This window comes from Equus caballus, chromosome X (genome assembly GCF_041296265.1).
Source record: "Equus caballus isolate H_3958 breed thoroughbred chromosome X, TB-T2T, whole genome shotgun sequence".
Lineage (NCBI taxonomy): Eukaryota > Metazoa > Chordata > Mammalia > Perissodactyla > Equidae > Equus > Equus caballus.
Genome location: NC_091715.1, coordinates 96,622,079 through 96,639,924, shown reverse-complemented (window position 1 = coordinate 96,639,924; position 17,846 = coordinate 96,622,079). Strand labels below are relative to the sequence as shown.

The following is a 17,846-nucleotide window of genomic DNA, read 5'->3' as shown; positions in this document are numbered from 1 at the left end:
AATTTATTTTCTCACAATTCTGGAGGCTAGAAATCCAATATCAAGGTGCTGGCAAGTTTGGGTTCTTCTGTGGCCTCTCTCTTTGGCTTGCAGATGGCCGCCTTCTCGCTGTGTCCTTACCCGGTGGTCCCTCTCTGTGTTGTCCGTGTCCTAATCTTTTCTTAGAAGGACACTAGTCATATTGGATTAAATTCCACCCTAAGGACCTCATTTTAACTTAATTACCTTTAAAGGCCCTGTCTCCAAATACAGTCACATTCTGAGGTTCTGGGGGTTATGGCTTCAACACATGAACTTTGGGGGGACACGATTCAGCCCATAACAACTTGCTAGAGTCATTATATTGGACGGTGAGTTTTGATAATGTATAAATTAGGCAGAACTATTTAATGTATAATCATGTGGAACACGTTTGGTAGAACATGTTTGCTAAATGAAAGTACGTAAGTATAAATACCAGAAAACTATCATATCTGTTCATCAACAATGTAGGGTAGAAACAAACAGCAACAAAAAACGGAGGAAAAAAGTATATATATATATATATTCTCTTTTAAAATATGCATATTCTATATAGATAGAGAGGTTACACTGAATTCTATATAAAGGTTATATACATACGTGTGTGTGTATACATATATACATAACCCAAATGCAAGGGGAAGGAGAGGGAGAGAGAGAGAGAAGAAGGAAGGAGAAGTAGAGAGAGGGAGAAGAAGGAAGGAGAGGGATTGAGATGAAGAAAAAGGGAGAAGGAGAGGGAGGAAGGGAGTGGGGAGAGAGTGGGAGGGAGAGATTTTGCTGTAGCTCTAGAACCTTAATCGTCTAAAGGGCTCCTTAAAACACGGTTTGCTGTTTGCTGAGCCTGAGGCCAGGGGCCTGGGGATTCTAATTTCTAACAAGTTCCCAGGTGATACTGAGGCTGCCTGTCCAGGACTACACTTTGAGTAGTATGGTCTAAAAAAGCTATTTATCCAGAAATGTATTACATCATTGTTTTAAAAAGGTTATCAGAATAGTGATATCAACAGCTACTACCAAAGCTTAAAATGAACCAAATATATAAATGTGTCCAACTAAAGGTATCTCATTATACATAAATATAAATTTATATAATTAAGAAAGAAATTATAATACTTTCTTCCTGATTATAGAAGATATAGAAAATGATCTCTTTAGGTAACTGAGAAATACAAAAACATAAATAAACTAAAATTTCCAATAATTCAGAAGCAAATATTATGAACATTTGAAGTATTTTCTTCTGGTCTTCCTTCTATGGCTAATAATTTTTGAATGCTAACTGATAAAAATGCTTCAGAGAAAGGTAAGGTGGCCTAATCATGAAGAATAAAGGAAACTAAATCTACTTTTTAAAATTAGAGTTAAATCTATTGAAAATCAACCATGATCACAGAAGTAAAATGTCTTTAAATGGAAAGGTAACAGACTTGGGATTGTAAAAGAAGAAGAAAATCACAGTTTGGGGCAGGCTATTTTAAGATCCATTATAATGTATGAATATTTTGTGATAGTATTATTTTATCAGGTACTGATCATTGTGTCTTGAAATACTTGATTTTATAAGATTTTCTGAATTCTTTAGTGTGTTTTATTGTGACCGGGGGCTAAACTTCTTTTCCCTGGGAACACAGGTCTAGTTGTACAATGGAAGTCAATGGGGAAATCAGACCATTCTGGAAAATTACTTTGTAGCTGATACTTACGGGATACAGCAGGATTTTAAAAGGGAGAGGCCCCCTAGCTATATCCTTTCTTATGCCTCTCAAGTATTAGCACTCACATTACAACACAGCAATCTCTTCCCTTCTAACAAGTGACATTAAATCTTTCTTGATGTCAACAGACCTAAAAAAATTAATGCATTTCTGACTGACTCTACTATCTTTTTACCAACAAAGGGTACATAAGTCTACATACACGTTCCGATTTTACCTCTGAGAATATCACCATATATTTTTTTATTTTTTAAGAAAGTGCTAAACATCCTGTTTAAGGGCAGCAGAAATAAGACAATGCTCTTGATTTCTTAGCACGGAATGAAAGTGAGATTTTTGTTTTCTAGTCTTTCTTCCCTAAATAAAACACACTCATGCCAGAGACTTGCTAGGCAGAAACACTTTGCAAAGGTCACTTACTTGTACTCTATTTGCAATGCAAAGTACTAAACTGTTTGTATATTTCAGAAGGCTCAACACCTGTACAAGACAGAGAAAAAGCCAAAGATAAAAAAAGGTAAAAAACTGTATGTCTCCCATTTATCATGACACAATTTTTCACGAGCTAAAATATGCCCGTGTGGTGATACACCATTTCATAAATTTGTTCTCCTAGAACAAAAACTGGTTTCAGAAATTCTGCCTGTGTACCAAAGTGAGTAAAGCTGAAAAATTCTGGGAATGGGTTTGTCTTAGAAATAACAAATGGAAAACAGCCCAATCTCCAAGTCCTTCATTTATCTTCAAAGTGATTACTCTGTAAAAGGGATAGATGGCAGGAGTCAGCCCTGAAATCTTTCACAATTGCATCCACATCACCAAACCCTACTTGGGACTGCAGGTAAAAAAGAACTGGACACCACTGAAACCAGCAAACAGCCATTGATGATTAAGTATCTAGGTAGTACAGTTTTTTCCTTTTTGCAATTACTGATTATAGCTTTTAGCTGTTTAACCACCCATTGTTAACTGTGCTGCTTAGGCAATATGCTATCTGACTCCCACTAGGCTCCAATAGGTAACATCTCCCTGGAGGCTGGGTCACCATGCTAATGGGTGTGTGAGCTGTTTTTCAGGAATTAGAACTCCTTGTCCACTTCAGGTAGGTTGAGACCACCAACTCATCAACTGGGCCCGTGCAGATGTCTGATAGGTGACCTTTTGATGTCAAGAGACTAAAAACTCCATCCTCAGCTCATGCTAATGCCGCCATTTTGTGAACATGGGTCCTATGAAGAGGCGTGGAGTCTGACTACGCTTGCGCAGATCATCAGTTACCTCACCTCTCCTCACCTCCAATCACCTCTCTCCACATTTCAGACCACCTTGCCCCTATCCCGTAAATATCCCTGAGTCCCTATCTTCAGGGAAGCAAATTTGAGGCTCATGCCCTCGCTTCCTCATGTGGCTGCCTTGTGAGTAAATCCTCTCTCTGCTGCATTCTCATTGTCTTGGTGTTTGGCTTTCTGGGCAGTGGGCAAAAACAAACCTGGTTTGGTAACACCATCATTCCTTTTTATCCCTTTATCTCATTTGGAAATTTTTTATTTTTTTGAGTAGACGCTAAATACAAGATGCTAGTTAGTACTATGCTAAGGATTGTGACTGATACAATAATCATTCAAATCAGACCCCGAAGAAGTTTATAATCTAATATTACAAATAATTCTCCCATCATCAATTTGCATGTGTATAGGACATCACTATTTAAAATACACTTTTCCTTTTGTTACGTCCCATACTCTTCATAACCAACCTATCAAAAGGGTAGAGAAATACCACTACTCAAATTTTAGAGTCGTGGAAACTAAACAAAAGGCACTCATCCACCTAGGGTTAGAATGTAGTAAAAGGGAGCAGAATGTACCACCCCAAAATATGCCTCTTTGGCATAGATTATTTACAGCTGATTGAGAAAAAGAAGATACAAGAAAAACCTGGAGAAGAGTAAAAGTTATCCTTTTGTACCGGATATTTACATTTATAAAGGAAATCTCTATTTGTAAGGCTTCTCCCTGCCAGGAAGAGAAGGACAACTCTCAATCACCAGAGAATCAATGGTATCTATGGAGAACCTGCAGATTTCAATCTGCATAACAAACATTACCCTTGTTTCTGGTGCTTTTCCTGGTGACCCTCCTTCCCCTTATACCTGGTGTCCTGACACCTTTCTTTCTTTGGTCTTTAGCTGAAGATGGTATTTAAACTGGTGGTTTAGGCTACCTTAGGAAGTTACTCATGTTTCCCTGGATATCTCCATGTACACAAGGTATACACGTTAATAAACTTCTGTTTGGTTTTCTCTTGTTAATCTGTCTTTCTTTGTGGGCCGGGGTGGGGAGGGGGTGGGGGGCAGTGGTCTCAGCCAAGAATTCAGAAGGGTAGAGGGATAATTATTTTTCCTCCCATACAGTAGACATTATGATAGTCCCTTGCATGATACCTAGTCTAATATTCTTTTCACACGGTAGAAGTGTATTATTTATAATGACAAGGACCTTCATGTTGTGAAATCCAACGTTTACCCCTCTGTCTTCCTTTTGATGTCTCAGCAGCATCTGACACATTTAACTACTTCTCTTCGTTTCTATGACACACACCTTCAGGGTTAAAATGTTTTTTCTCTTACCTCCTTTCCTTCTCCGGCAACTTCTATAAAATGTTAGAGTACCCTGAGGGCTTGGTCCCGAGTCCTCTCTCTACAGTCTGTGTAACTGATCTCAGCAATTCACACGACTTTAAATACCATCTATATTGATGACTCTTAAATTATATATCTAGCCCCAATTTCTCCCCTGAGGTACTAACTTTTATAATCAACTGCCTACTTGTCATATCTACTTGAATGTTGCTTTTTTTTAGTGGTATCTATTGGTATCTCAAATGTAAATCCTCTCCTGCAAACTTTCTAATAGTTTCCTACAACACTTGGAATAAAATCTAAACTCCTTCTCAGGGTGCATGAGGCCCTACAAGATTTGGTCTCTACAGAGCTCTGCAACCTAGTCTCCTCCCAATCTCCCTCTTAAGCACTATACCTAGCCACACTAACCTTCTTTCTGTTCCTCGAACATACCCAGCTCTCAGACCCAACTCAAGGCCTTTGTACTTGCTGTTCTGTGTGCCTAGAATGTTTCTTTTCTACCAGGTCATTCAATCTCAGCTCACATGTTACCTCCACAGAGAGGCTTTCCCCAACCATCCAATCTAAAATATCCACTCCCATCACTATTACTCTGGCCTATTTTATTTCATTCTGAAAACTTATCACTATTAGACATGATCACTTTTGTTGATTTACCTGTTTATTGCCTGTCTTTCCACTTAAAAATATGGTCCATGAGTAGGTCTTATGTGTCTTGTTGACCACTGACTCATCAGCATCTAGAACAGTGCCTAAAATCAACAATAATGATAATTATACCTAACTTTTCCTTTTAGTTAACTCTAAAGGCACCATGAAGGGGCCGGCCCAGTGAGGTAGTGATTAAGTTCAGGCACTCTGCTTGAGTGGCCCAGGGTTTGCAGGTTTGGAACCCGGGGTGCGGACCAAGTACGGCTCATCAAGCCATGCTGCGGCCGCATCCCACATAAAATAGAGGAAGATTGGTACAGATGTTAGCTCAGGGCCAATCTTCCTCATGAATAAATAAATAAATAAATAAATAAATAAATAAATAAATAAAGGTGCTGTGGAATGCCTCCCATGGGTTAAACTCAATTCATCTTCACAACAACTTTCTGAGGTAAGAATTTGCCCCAGGTCACAGAACTGGTAAGTCACAGTAATGGGAACAAACTGAGTGTTAGTGCAGAACTCATGCTCCATGCTATACAGCTATACCACTATGCTATACAGCTTCTCAAGAAATATTTGTTTAAGGGGTAAAGCCTCATTATAACATCACATTGGAGAACGGGTCATGGGGTTGACTTAGGTACTTAGAAAACTAAAACTCCTCTTATGAATCTTAAGATAAACCCATTTCACAGAAAACTTTATTTATCAAGAGTATTTTTATAGTAATATTTCCGTGAATTTGACAGCACATTTTAATCTGCTTATATATCTTCATCAATTTTGACATTTTAAACACTTTTTTAAAAAGTAGGCTTCAACCGGGGCTGGCCCCGTGGCCGAGTGGTTAAGTTCGCATGCTCTGCTGCAGGCGGCCCAGTGTTTTGTTGGTTCGAATCCTGGGCGTGGACATGGCACTGCTTGTTGGACCACGCTGGGGCAGCATCCCACATGCCACAACTAGAAGGAGCCACAATGAAGAATATACAACTATGTACTGGGGGGCTTTGGGGAGAAAAAGGAAAAAAATAGAATCTTTAAAAAAAAAAGGTAGGCTTCAACCATATCAATTTTATTTTAAAGCTATATATGTAATAGTGATTATATTTATCAGTAGAATGATGGTCTGCTTAAATTTGTATATTAGACCTACTGTTGCTCTAGTAGATACTTAAGTTGATAAAATTTAAAACTGGGCATTTTATTTATCTTCCATATTAGAGAACAGAAATTAAAAACACACTTTAAAGGAAATAAGTCTTAAAGTTATGTACTGGGATCCCTGGTAAAGAACTAATGTATTATAAAATTTATTTTATGAAAGGCTATTTGGTGGCTCATGGGCAATCTTAATTCTAGAAACCAAATGCCATTTTCTTGTCATAGAAATACAAGGCACCCTTATAGCTACCTATAGATTTCTGTTCTATTTATAACATAAAGTGGGTCTATCTAACCGGACAGTGCCTATGGAGAAGAAGAGAGTAGAGATTTGAACTGAGCTATTTTGCTCCTTACTTGGGATTTTTTAAGACTGATTAGAACAGAGACTTTAGAAAAAGTGTTTGTAGGCTCTTGTGATTGACTTCTCTGGGCCAGGCAGCCTGCCTTTAGCTAAGTCTTGAGAGCACTAAAGGAGAGGCCTATAGCCATGGCTAGCTGAAATGGGAAGGCTGGTTATGGGCACACTGTGTAACTAATGCTGGTACAGTTCCATGAGGAACTCCTGAAGAGAACACCAAGAGTTGTAGCAAAAGGCCATTTGCTCCTGAATACCTAGATTTCCTGGCCTTTGGTGTCACAGGAGATGGTGACAACAGCTATCACAGCATCAAAGAATAGGGCACTTCGGAGAGGATGATTAGACTATCCTGGGATCGAAATGTAGAGTGACCCCTTACCATTTGCCTACACAACCCCGGGAGTCCTTGAAACATCTAGAGAGAAGAACCCTGGGAAAACAACAGACTTTCTAAGATAATTCACAGTAATTTATACCCTAAAATAAATATAACCTTAAGGTGGTAAAGTGGGCATATCTAATTCATATAAACTTATTGAATACAAGGGGAAAAAACAATAAAGAGCAATTTTCCTTTTACTGGTTGACTTTCAAATGCCTCATTCTTCAAAGACAAACATTTCTGACTTTTCCAGCTTTGAAGTTATTCAAGATAACAGTAAATTAAAATCACACCATCTTCTCCCTAAGAGAAGCACTTGCTCATTGCAGGGTTTATAAACTAAAATATATTCAGCATTTGAAAATGCTAGCAGGTAAAATGTTAATATTTTAAAAGTATTATTAATTTTAAACCATTTGATCTCAATTATGAATCTGGAAACAATTTATAAAACGTATATCATAAGTTCCACAAAGCATTTTTATACTAACTCGTTTGAAAATCTGACCTAGGGAAGCAGTTTTCACAATTACTTGGGTATTTACTGACAGGCTTCAGAATGAGCCTCCCCAAAACGTGCCACTTTGGCATGTGGATTACTTTGACCTGAAGTCAAACAAGGCCTAAAAGACTCAGGAAGGGCTTTTTACCTCCCCCTTAACTGCCTAAAAGAATTTAGATACAGGGCCTGGTCCAGGAAGAGAACTATCACCAGAGACAACTACAAAGAGTATGGGCTAGGTGTGGCAAGCTGGGGGCCAACTCTGCAAGGCCTCTTCGTTCACATTCCTCTCTGCGTCCCATTGTCTCTGCATGGCATGGCAAACCTTTGCTCTTCCCATCGCTCATGAATTGTTTTCCTTCATTTTGAAGCCCCAGACCCCTATTCCCTCTTCCTTAGCTCAGGATGGCATATAAGCCTTAACTGCCTGACTGTTAGAGAGCCTTTCATGTCTTTGTGAGGCTCCTGTACTTACAAAATGAAATTTGTTTTTCTCCTGTTAATCTGTCTTACATCAATTTAATTATTAGACCAGCCAAAAGAACCTAGAAGGGTAGAGGAAAATTTTTCCTCCCCTACATCATGCAGTACATAGAACTGCCTAAAGCTTTTATCATCTACATTTTTGTGTGACTACTTACAGATTTACAGATTATATTCCTTAGTAATATAGTAATAGTATGGACTTAAAATTCAACCTGAAATAGCTACAATTCATCCATAGGCATGTAGTCAAATAGAAAGCAAATTATTTTCTTTATACTTTTATGTACATTATATATTGTTTTGACTATTTTCTGTAGCTGTACCCACCTGACTATAAATTGGTTGAAGGTAGGTGTTGCCTTCTTACTGATTAAAATAGCTCATGGGGTTCAGGACACACTACCCCCAAAAATGGCCCCACAGAATATTAAATGCTTTAAGCTGAAGGAGTCTGAGAAAATGCAAGAAGCAGGAAGGTCACTCTGACTTTCCCCCCGCCCTCCTCCCCTGAAATAGATCCTAAAACTCCCATGTGAGAAGTGGTTTCCTTATACCTACAAGAAAGGAACATCCTTGTCTCCAAGACAGGAACACCAAGAAGAATCTGAATGAACAGGCCTTGCTAAGGTGGCCCCCCTGCCCCAGTTTACTATATTACCTCATACTCTTTGCTGTATCCATAACTTTCCACTATTTATCAAACCTGGCATAAAAATACTCAGGTTTAACCATTTCTTGGGGTCTTTATTTCCTGATGAAGGCTTCTGTGTCATGTCAAACTTATATTAAATAAATTTGAATGCTTTTCTCCCATTAATCTGTCTTTGGCAGGTTAATTTTCAGACCCAGCCGGGGACCCCATGAGGGCTGAGGAAAAGTTTTTCCTCCTCTACATAGCATTGCTTCATCAAATACCAGGCAGAGAAAACTGTCTATCATTTTACTTAATTTTGACGTAAGGAGTGATTGTTAACACAGAGAAGTTCTTCCATTAGCACTGGAATAAGCATGAGCAGAGCACTGGGGCTGAAGGAGTTTATGTGTCTCACAGCTAATGGAGTCAAATCAGTTCTTACAATTTCTCATCTTCATAGGCAGTACATTAGTTACAATTTTAATAAAAAACTTGAAATCTGAAATAGCATTACTGTTGGATTGTTGAGAACACGGAAAAATCAACTCAAGATCCACTTAACCTTCACACAAGCTTTAGTTGGCAACATGGCATAATTATTCATTTAACTAAAAGGAAGTCACAAATATACGGTCTCCTGAAGAACACACATAGCATTTCCTCTTCCCATGACCTGTTAGAAAAGATTCCTCTAACTGCTAAAAACAAAATATTAATTTTTCCATTTAATTTAAATATATCATTTTTAGAAAAAATTATTAATATTTCAAAGACATATACCTTTAAAAAATTATATTAAGGGATATTAAAGTAGCTGGAGTTTACTTATAGACCCTACATTATGTGATGAATACGTATTGACAAATATTTTAAAACATGACACATTAACAAGGACAATATGGAATGCATATATAATTTGCATTTGGGTCCAACATAATACTTTAAAATATTCAGGATATAGACTACAAAATTCTTTTAAAAATCAGATTACGAAACTCAAGCACAGGATACTTAAATAATATAACAAAGACAGCATAGTCCAAAATAAGGATTTTGAACCGAAGTCCCCAGTTTTTAACATATAGGAAGCAATTAGGTTAGTGGAGAGATGAAACTATTTTGTAATGAGCTCACTTTTCCACAGATGGCCTGAGTCAGCTGAGTATAAAGAAAATGCTTTTCATTCAGCTTCCAGTCAAAGCCACAAATGTGATGGTTATTATATAGTTAAGAGGTACCCTCAGCACACGCACTTTTCTCTACCTCCTTTCATTATTCCCTCCCTTGTGTCTCCTGTGTCCATCTCTTTTTACCCTTCCTTTGAAGACAAACTCTATCTTTGCATTCTTAGACACCCAATGGAGTGATGTTTTCATTCATTTATTCAAACATATTTATTCAGTGCCTACTATGCGCCACGTATCTTCTCGGTGCTCAGGACCTAGCAGTGAATCTTCACACTGCTTTCATAGAAATTACAGTTTAGTGGGAAAACATACACGAATCAAATAAATAAAAAACATTTAAAAATTACAAATCGAAAACGGTGATTGCAAAGCAGCGGTTGTTAAAGAGTGTAGATTTGGGGGCACTAATTTAGACTTGGAGGGGTGGCTATGAGTCTGGTAATGCCTCTTGAAGGCTGAAACATTAGAACTGAGACCTGAAGGGGAAAAGGCAAGAGAAGGAGCACTGGGGGAGGGTGAGCGAAGGCTCCGAAGGACAGTAAATGGTCCAGAAACACAAAGAAGAGGAAAGAGGCCTGAAATGCTAGAATGTACGGAGTAAGCGGGAGATAGGAGGGAGATAGGTCCTGGGGGATGGAGGGACCAGATTCTAAAAGTCTCTTAAGCATTTTGAAAACGTTCCTGAGGAAGATGTAAGTCACTGAAAAGTTTTAAACAGGGAAGTGATAGGATCAGATTTCTTTTGCTCAAAGGCCTAAAAAACTCACTCACTCACATGCACACGCACACAACACACGCACTAACCATAACAAAAAAAACTTAGTATAGTAAGTTTCGCATACTACCAAATGATAGTAAGTCTACTTGCTAGTTCCTAACTACTGAGGAGAAGAGTATATATTATATAAATATCTAATTAAAGTATTTGATAAATTATTAAGAACGTTACATAGAATCAAAGGCAGTTAAAAATAGCAGATGTCAGGCAATACATAACTATTGAGGTTGGCATACAAATAGTTGCGTTTTAGAGTAACATAAGTGTTATAATTATAAAATTTTGAGATTGATGTGTATATTCCGGAATGTCAGCATTCTGATTTAATATTCATAGTATGCACACAGACGTTAATTAGATCAAGTCCTACCTCCAGCCCTACCTCACATTCAGTTCTTAGCATCATTTATCATGTGGTGACAACATATAAGAAACTGTGAGAGATTAAGTAGAAAAAAAGAAAGTACAGTGATAAGACCTGGCTCCTAATCCTCAGTGAATTTGTAAACCAGTGTTGGGAGACAGATAAACAATAGCAGAGCGGCAGGAACAGGAACTAATGTTTATTGAACTCTTACAATGAACCAGGCACTGAGCTAAATGCTTTACAGCCTTGCTGTCTTATTTAACCCTCTCAATGGCCGAATGACACATCTGTGCTATGAGTAACTCCATTTTACACATGATGAAATTAGCCTCAGGGAGGTCAACTGACTCTCTCAGTGCCATCTCGCCAGCAACTGGAGGATTCAGGATTTGACCCTGCATACCCTTCCCCACTCCCCCACAATACACAACTATGCATTTAACCGGCATGCCATGCTGCTTCCCTGGTTCGGAAGAAAAAAAAAAAAGGGTGTGGTAAAATAAATTAAGCTCCACAAAGAAATTCAAGATGTGGAAACACACAGAAAGCAGTGATTCTGACATTGTTAGGAAAGGTGTCAGAAGGCAGTAACTTTTGGGTTCCATCTTAAGGTATGGAAAGGATTTTTCTGTCCAAAGAGAAGACACCTCAGGCAATGAAAATCGCTTGAGCAAAGGTATAAATGTATCTAGAGTTATCAAGGAACTTTGACCATTCTGCCATAGCGTAGTTTGGGTACACAGGGAGATAGAGAGGGGGATAAGCTCGTGATGGGTGGCAGAATAGGCCACCCAAAATATGCCTCTTTGGAATAAGGATTATTTGAGTTGAAGGCACTTGGAAAAACAGCAAATGCAGGGAGAGCCTTTCTCTGAACTCCCCTTATCTGCTTAAAGACAGATCCTCCTACAGGGACTCAATTGTCATACATCTCCTCCCTGAGAGTTTCATCAACCAGGGAAGATGGACTCTTATCAAAGGAGAGGAGACTGGAAATGGACACCACACTCAGAAAAATTTTGCCCCACACTATCACATCTTCCAACTATTCTGTTAAGAGCCTATTCATCTTTCCTAAAAGTCCTTTACTTTCCTCTAAGTGGCCTACACCCCCTCTCCCTTTCTCCTATTAAGATGGTATATAAACTCTCAGATCTCACCACTTGTTTCGGTAGTCACTTTTTTTTTCCTGTCATGTCCCCATGGATGTGATATTAAAACTTAATAAATGTGTATACCTTTTCTCCTGTTAACCTGTCTATGGTTCATCTGTTTCACAGACCCAGCTCTCAAACCTAGGATTATCAAGGGCAAACCCTTTCTTCCCTATAGCTGGGAAGGTTTTGAATGCATGTTAAAGTTTCCCAGGTTTCTTTGTACGCATTGAGTATGCCATAGTTTTAATACAGAGGAGTAATACAGTCTCATCTGTTTGTAGGAATCTAATTCTGGCAACAGTGGAAGGATGGTTAGGAAAGATAAGACACCGAACCCACGGAGAGTACGCAGGAAGCTAACAGACAGCACTGTGAATAGAAAGCAAAGGGTGGATATAAGAAATATGGAGGAGCTCCAGTCCATGGAACATGGCGACTGACTAGATATTAGTGGTGTGAGAGAGGGTATTGAGGAAGACACTTGAGTTTTCTAGCCCTCGTGACTCAGAGTATATTTGGTATATACTTGTTTTTTGACGGAACTTGGGAGACGAGAAAGGGAATACTATTTTGGTAGGGGGGAGGGTAGGAAGAATAATGACTAGTTTCGAACATGCAGTTGGAAATCTGTGGGCTCCTTTGATAAACTGGAGATCAACTTGTGTAGCAACAGTGAGAACTCCAAAGCCAAGGCAAAGGGCACAGACTTCCTCTTATCCAATCAGATCTAGACCAGGCCAGGACCTTAATAAGCGTATCCTTAGCACTCTTCTAGATAAATTTCCCCCAAATATAGAATATTCTGGAATAATAACTTCCATTAAGAGAGAAAACCTCAGATCCCGCAGTCGGTGCTAACAGTTTCCAATGATCATAAAAGATCATTTTACAACAAATGTCAGTGAAGAAAAATATGTAGTCAGTGTGAATTTTGCCAAAGGGTAGGCCCCTGGGGAATTGAATTTTATTATTTTGGATAGTGACAGAGTTAGGGTATAAAGGAGTTTAAGAAATATTACTAGAGATTCAAAAACAATTGTATACAGTGGTGAAATTAGTTAGAAATGGAGACTTCAAGTTTCTGAGAATCATTATGTTTCTCACCATTATCGTCCAGTCTTTAGGATAGCTATTTTTAAATTTTTCCTATACCGTGTACTTCTGCTATGTCTGCTGCTTTGGGATGAATGTCTAGGCATTTGGGATTGATTGTTTACTGTAAAATAATTCTCCGAAGTTTTTGGGCATTTTATTTTTCCTACACTTTTTTTCAGATGCCCCATTTTAGGTTTGGGGATTATTATACTGAATTGTAGATAGTTTCCAATGATGGGTTTTCAATCCAAGTAGTAGTTTCAAATTTAGCTGATAATGCCTTACTATTTCTTGCTTATCTTTCCTTAACTAAAATCACCAATGAGGTAAAGAAGCGGCAACAAAAAGGGACAAATCTTCCAAATCAAGTTTACTCCTAAAGATAAGAGCCAACTCTGTGCCTTGGAAACACCCATGAACTGAGGCAAGAGATTTAAGCCCTGTTTTGTATGGACACGGTGATCTGTAGGTTTCCCTTCCCCCAGCTGCAAAATAGAGCAACTAGAGTAGAAACTCTGTAAGGTTCCTTCCAGCTGCAAGAATTCTGTAAGTATTCAGGTAAAATGGAAGCACTAACATCTTGAGAAAAAGTGAATCCTTTGATTTCTTTAATGGAAATACTTGAATAAGTTATTCAAGGTAATTGTTTAATTTTATATTGTCTTCCTATTCTAGATTGAAGGCAGTTGATGGTAAAAATCTATTTTGCACACCTTTTGTACATCCTATGATCTCTAAAACAGGCTTAAAGATCCAGTAAGTACACAGCATCCTCATCCTGAATTTCACCTACAATAAACCATCTCAAAGGCAGACATGTTACTCTAAAATAATGACATTAAAGCACAACTTTATATTTCTAACCCAACTGCCTATTGAGGGCTCATTTCTTTCCAATCTGGGCTGTTTGTCATCCCAAAATTAAACTTCCAACTCCTCGTTCTCTAAGCTTTGAAGATCTATGTTCACTGGTCAGAACCCATTCATGCCATCACCTTACATACATTTTCTTCAGATGATCATGTAGCCCTAACCCTAACACTAATGTCTTCCTCACTTACTAAAAATTTTTGTAAGGCTGAAAACAAGTACATTTCAGGATATAAAGAGCATCATTGAAATCTAATACCTCAATCGTGGCAGCCACACATTTCAGAATGGTTCCCTGGGCTTATTCAATATGGTAATAGCTATTCTGGACCAACTTGGGGCCAGAATTTCCAACAGGAAAATTTTATTTTTCCTACTAAAAAATTTCTCAAAGCTTTTTCTTTGCACCACGTTTCTTATGCTTTTCAGCAACTATTCATCTATTTTTTAAGGTTCCCTAAATATGTATATGCATTTATGTGTATGTATATCCCTATGTATGTATGTATATATGTGTATATATACATATGCAAGAATTTATTAATTTTACTGGTTCCCCAGTGGATGCTGTTTTTTTCTAGAATCAGTTTAATGTATGTCTTCAATATGAAATTGCATTATTTAATTCTGAAAGACATTTTTAGATGCTTTATGAGGAAGAAGGTATTCAAATACAGTGGCATTACTTCCAACCAACACGTTCCTTTTCTTTTCTTTCCTTTGTTGGAAAGATAAAAATGCGCTCTGTGAAATTTGTCTGCTTGAGGAAAACAAACAATAACAAAATAGCTTCAGTAGTGTTTAGTTTGTGACATGGATACAAACTAGGGCTGCAAATCTATCTTTAATGTGTTTGCTGTCTCCAGGTGCTTCTGACATCTCAAAATATTACGTGATCTTAGGAATCATATATGTTTCAATGTCAATGTGTTATTCAAAGCCAGCACTTGGCCTGAAAAAAAGGAAAAGGCAGCATCTCAAAGAGATGTTTGCACTCCTATGTTCACTGCAATATCATTCACAATAGCCAAGCAGTGGAAACAATCTAAATGTCCATCAGTGGATGAATGCATAACAAAAATGCGGTATATACATACAACAGCATATTATTCAGCCATAAAAAAGAAGGAAATCTGTCATATGCTACAACACGGATGTACCTGGAGGACATTATACTAAGCAAGATAAGGCAGATACCGAAGGACAAACACTGCTTGATTCCAATTATATGAGGTATCTAAAACAGTCAAACTCATAGAAGTAGAAAGGAGAAGGGTGGTTGCCAGGGGCTGGGGGAGGGGGGAATGAGAAGTCACTATTCAACAGGTATAGAGTTTCAGTCATGCAAGAAGAAAAAGTTCTAGAGGTCCGTCGCACAATGTTGTGCTTATAGATAAGAATAATGTACTGTACATGTAAAATGTGGTTAAGAGGGTAGATCTCACGTTATGTGTTTTTTACCAGAATTTTTAAAAAAGGCAAACTTCTATTTTGGTCACCAACTTTACATGCACACACACACGTAATGAACACAAATTTTGACTTGTTTGAGTTGCAAGTTCAAGGGAGAGGGGTCAGTGACTTTCTCCTTCTTCCCTGGCAATTTAGTATACACAGACCTTGCTTATAAGCCCAGAGGAAGCGTGTGTGCGTGTGTGCGTGTGTGCGTGTGTGTGTGTGTCTACAAATGTGGGGAGAACAAAAAAAATGCCAGTGGATCTGCCTAGACAGACTTTGACACTTACATTTTAGAGCTACTCTGTGACAATGCCAAGAGAAGACTTCTACATGTTAGGTAGGGCTACCCAGGGAGCAGCCAGGGAGTCAGAAGGAGCGTGACAACAAAAACATTCTCTGATAAAGCTGACCAGAAGTAGAGAACCTAGCTGGCTCCCTCCTGTGCGCTCTCTCCTTTGTAACAGCCAGGTGTCCTGGAAGACATGTTGCTGCCTGAGAATACTGAAAGTAGTCATTGGCTGGTCCAGGAAAATTCAGATGTAGCGATAAATTCCAAACAAGTGATAGAACAGTTTGCATATACCAGTGCCCAGTTTAGTTCAACAGTCTCAAACAGAAACCCAAAACACTCTATTGTTAATGTCTGCTTCTATTGTATATTAATACTTGAATCTCTCTGACATAAGAATTAGCGTTTGTTGTTTTTAAAGTGGGTGCTTTCCTTTTAGCATCTCGGTGTCTTCTCATTTCAGTGAGGGGTGCAGTTGGGGGAGTGTTTTTCACTCGTTTACATGTACAAACAAAAATATATTTCTTTTATCCACAAATGCCCAGACATTGTCAAGACATAAGAGCAAAATGTGCCAAAATGTTAGGCTGTCAGTTATTTTGCATAAAACACACATTCAGACACATATTAACTGAACAGCAGATGGCAGAGAAAAGAAAATCATTTCGACTGCAGTGTGGGTGAAACATCCCCAGTAAGCTCTGTAAAGATGGAAACCTGGGCATAAGAGACACCATATTGAGTAAGCAAATGGAATGTCTAATCTGATTCTTTCATCTTTACTGCTTCTGATTTATCCCGTCTCTATAAATACATTATCATTTTTATCACGATGTCTTAAAGCTATTTTTTGATGGAAAAAGGGAATGGAAAGAATATGTTTATATAGTAATAAACATCTTGGGAAATACTTAATCCAGGAATACAGACTTTTAACGATGTACAGTGCTTTCTAATATTCATTAGTGGATGAAAATTAATTTAGATAAAAATGCTAATGTATTAGCAAAAAAGTGATGAATATAGCTATATATTGGTCTAATATATATGAGAAGTGTCGAGCTCATTTTATAAATCAAATTAATAGAATATTTATATATTTTAATATTATTGAGTTTATAAATTATTTTTCCAAGTCAAAAAAATAAAAGTAGAAAATAAGGATAAGTATCTAAAAACAACATGTGGAAAATAATTAACATATTTGCACATTTACTACTGATTTAGGACTTTCAGCTAAGCAAGTGACATTTTATTTAAATTAGATTGAAACTGAGATACATAAACTAAACCAGACCAACGACAGATCTAGATCTAGAGAAAACAATAAGATAACTTAAGGAGCTAATGATATATTTTTAGAGCAAAATAATGATATGATTAAACTAGCCTCCAAAATACTATATACCTATATGGTTTGATATAATTACAAAACAAGAAAACACACACCCCAAGCTAACAACAAGGGAGAAAAGTGAGTGCTTCTGGAAGGGCATCTTTGCTTTTAGATGAATTAAGAAAGAATTAATGAGGGGCCGGCCCGGTGGCATAGTGGTTAAGTTCACGCGTGCTGCTTTGGCAGCCTAGGGTCTGGCTGGGTGGGATCCTGGGTACCGCTCGTCAAGCCATGCTGAGGCGGCGTCCCACATAGCAGAGCCAGAAGGACCTACACTAGAATATACAACTATGTACTGAAGGGCTTTGGGGAGAAGGAGGAGGAAAAGAAAGGAAGATTGGCAACAGATGTTAGCTCAGGGCCAATCTTTAAAAAAAAGAAGGAATTAATGAAACGGATTGTAGAGAAGGGTATGAAAAATGCTATTTAAAAAGGAAATGTGTTAGGGAAATGTCGTTTGGAAAAGGGTTAAATACACAACAAAGCAATTTCCTAAGCTCGCAGATAGTTCTTCATAAAAATAAAACCTGCTAAACATTCTCATATTTTAGAATGCAGGCAGAGACACTAATTAGAGTGTAACTATTCCATTTATAAGTGGTGGGGGATCTTTCTCAACCAGGTTTTCAAACTGTCCAATTAAACGATCTCCTTCTCCTGTTTGCTTTCATCTGCTCCTGTTTCCC

At 38.0% G+C, this 17,846-nt stretch overlaps 1 protein-coding gene across 7 annotated transcripts in view; it reads right to left on the bottom strand.

Moving 5' to 3' along the window:
- The window catches only part of DIAPH2 (diaphanous related formin 2), an 814,964-nt gene that overhangs the window by 214,272 nt on the left and 582,846 nt on the right, over positions 1-17,846 (bottom strand). The window lies entirely within an intron of this gene.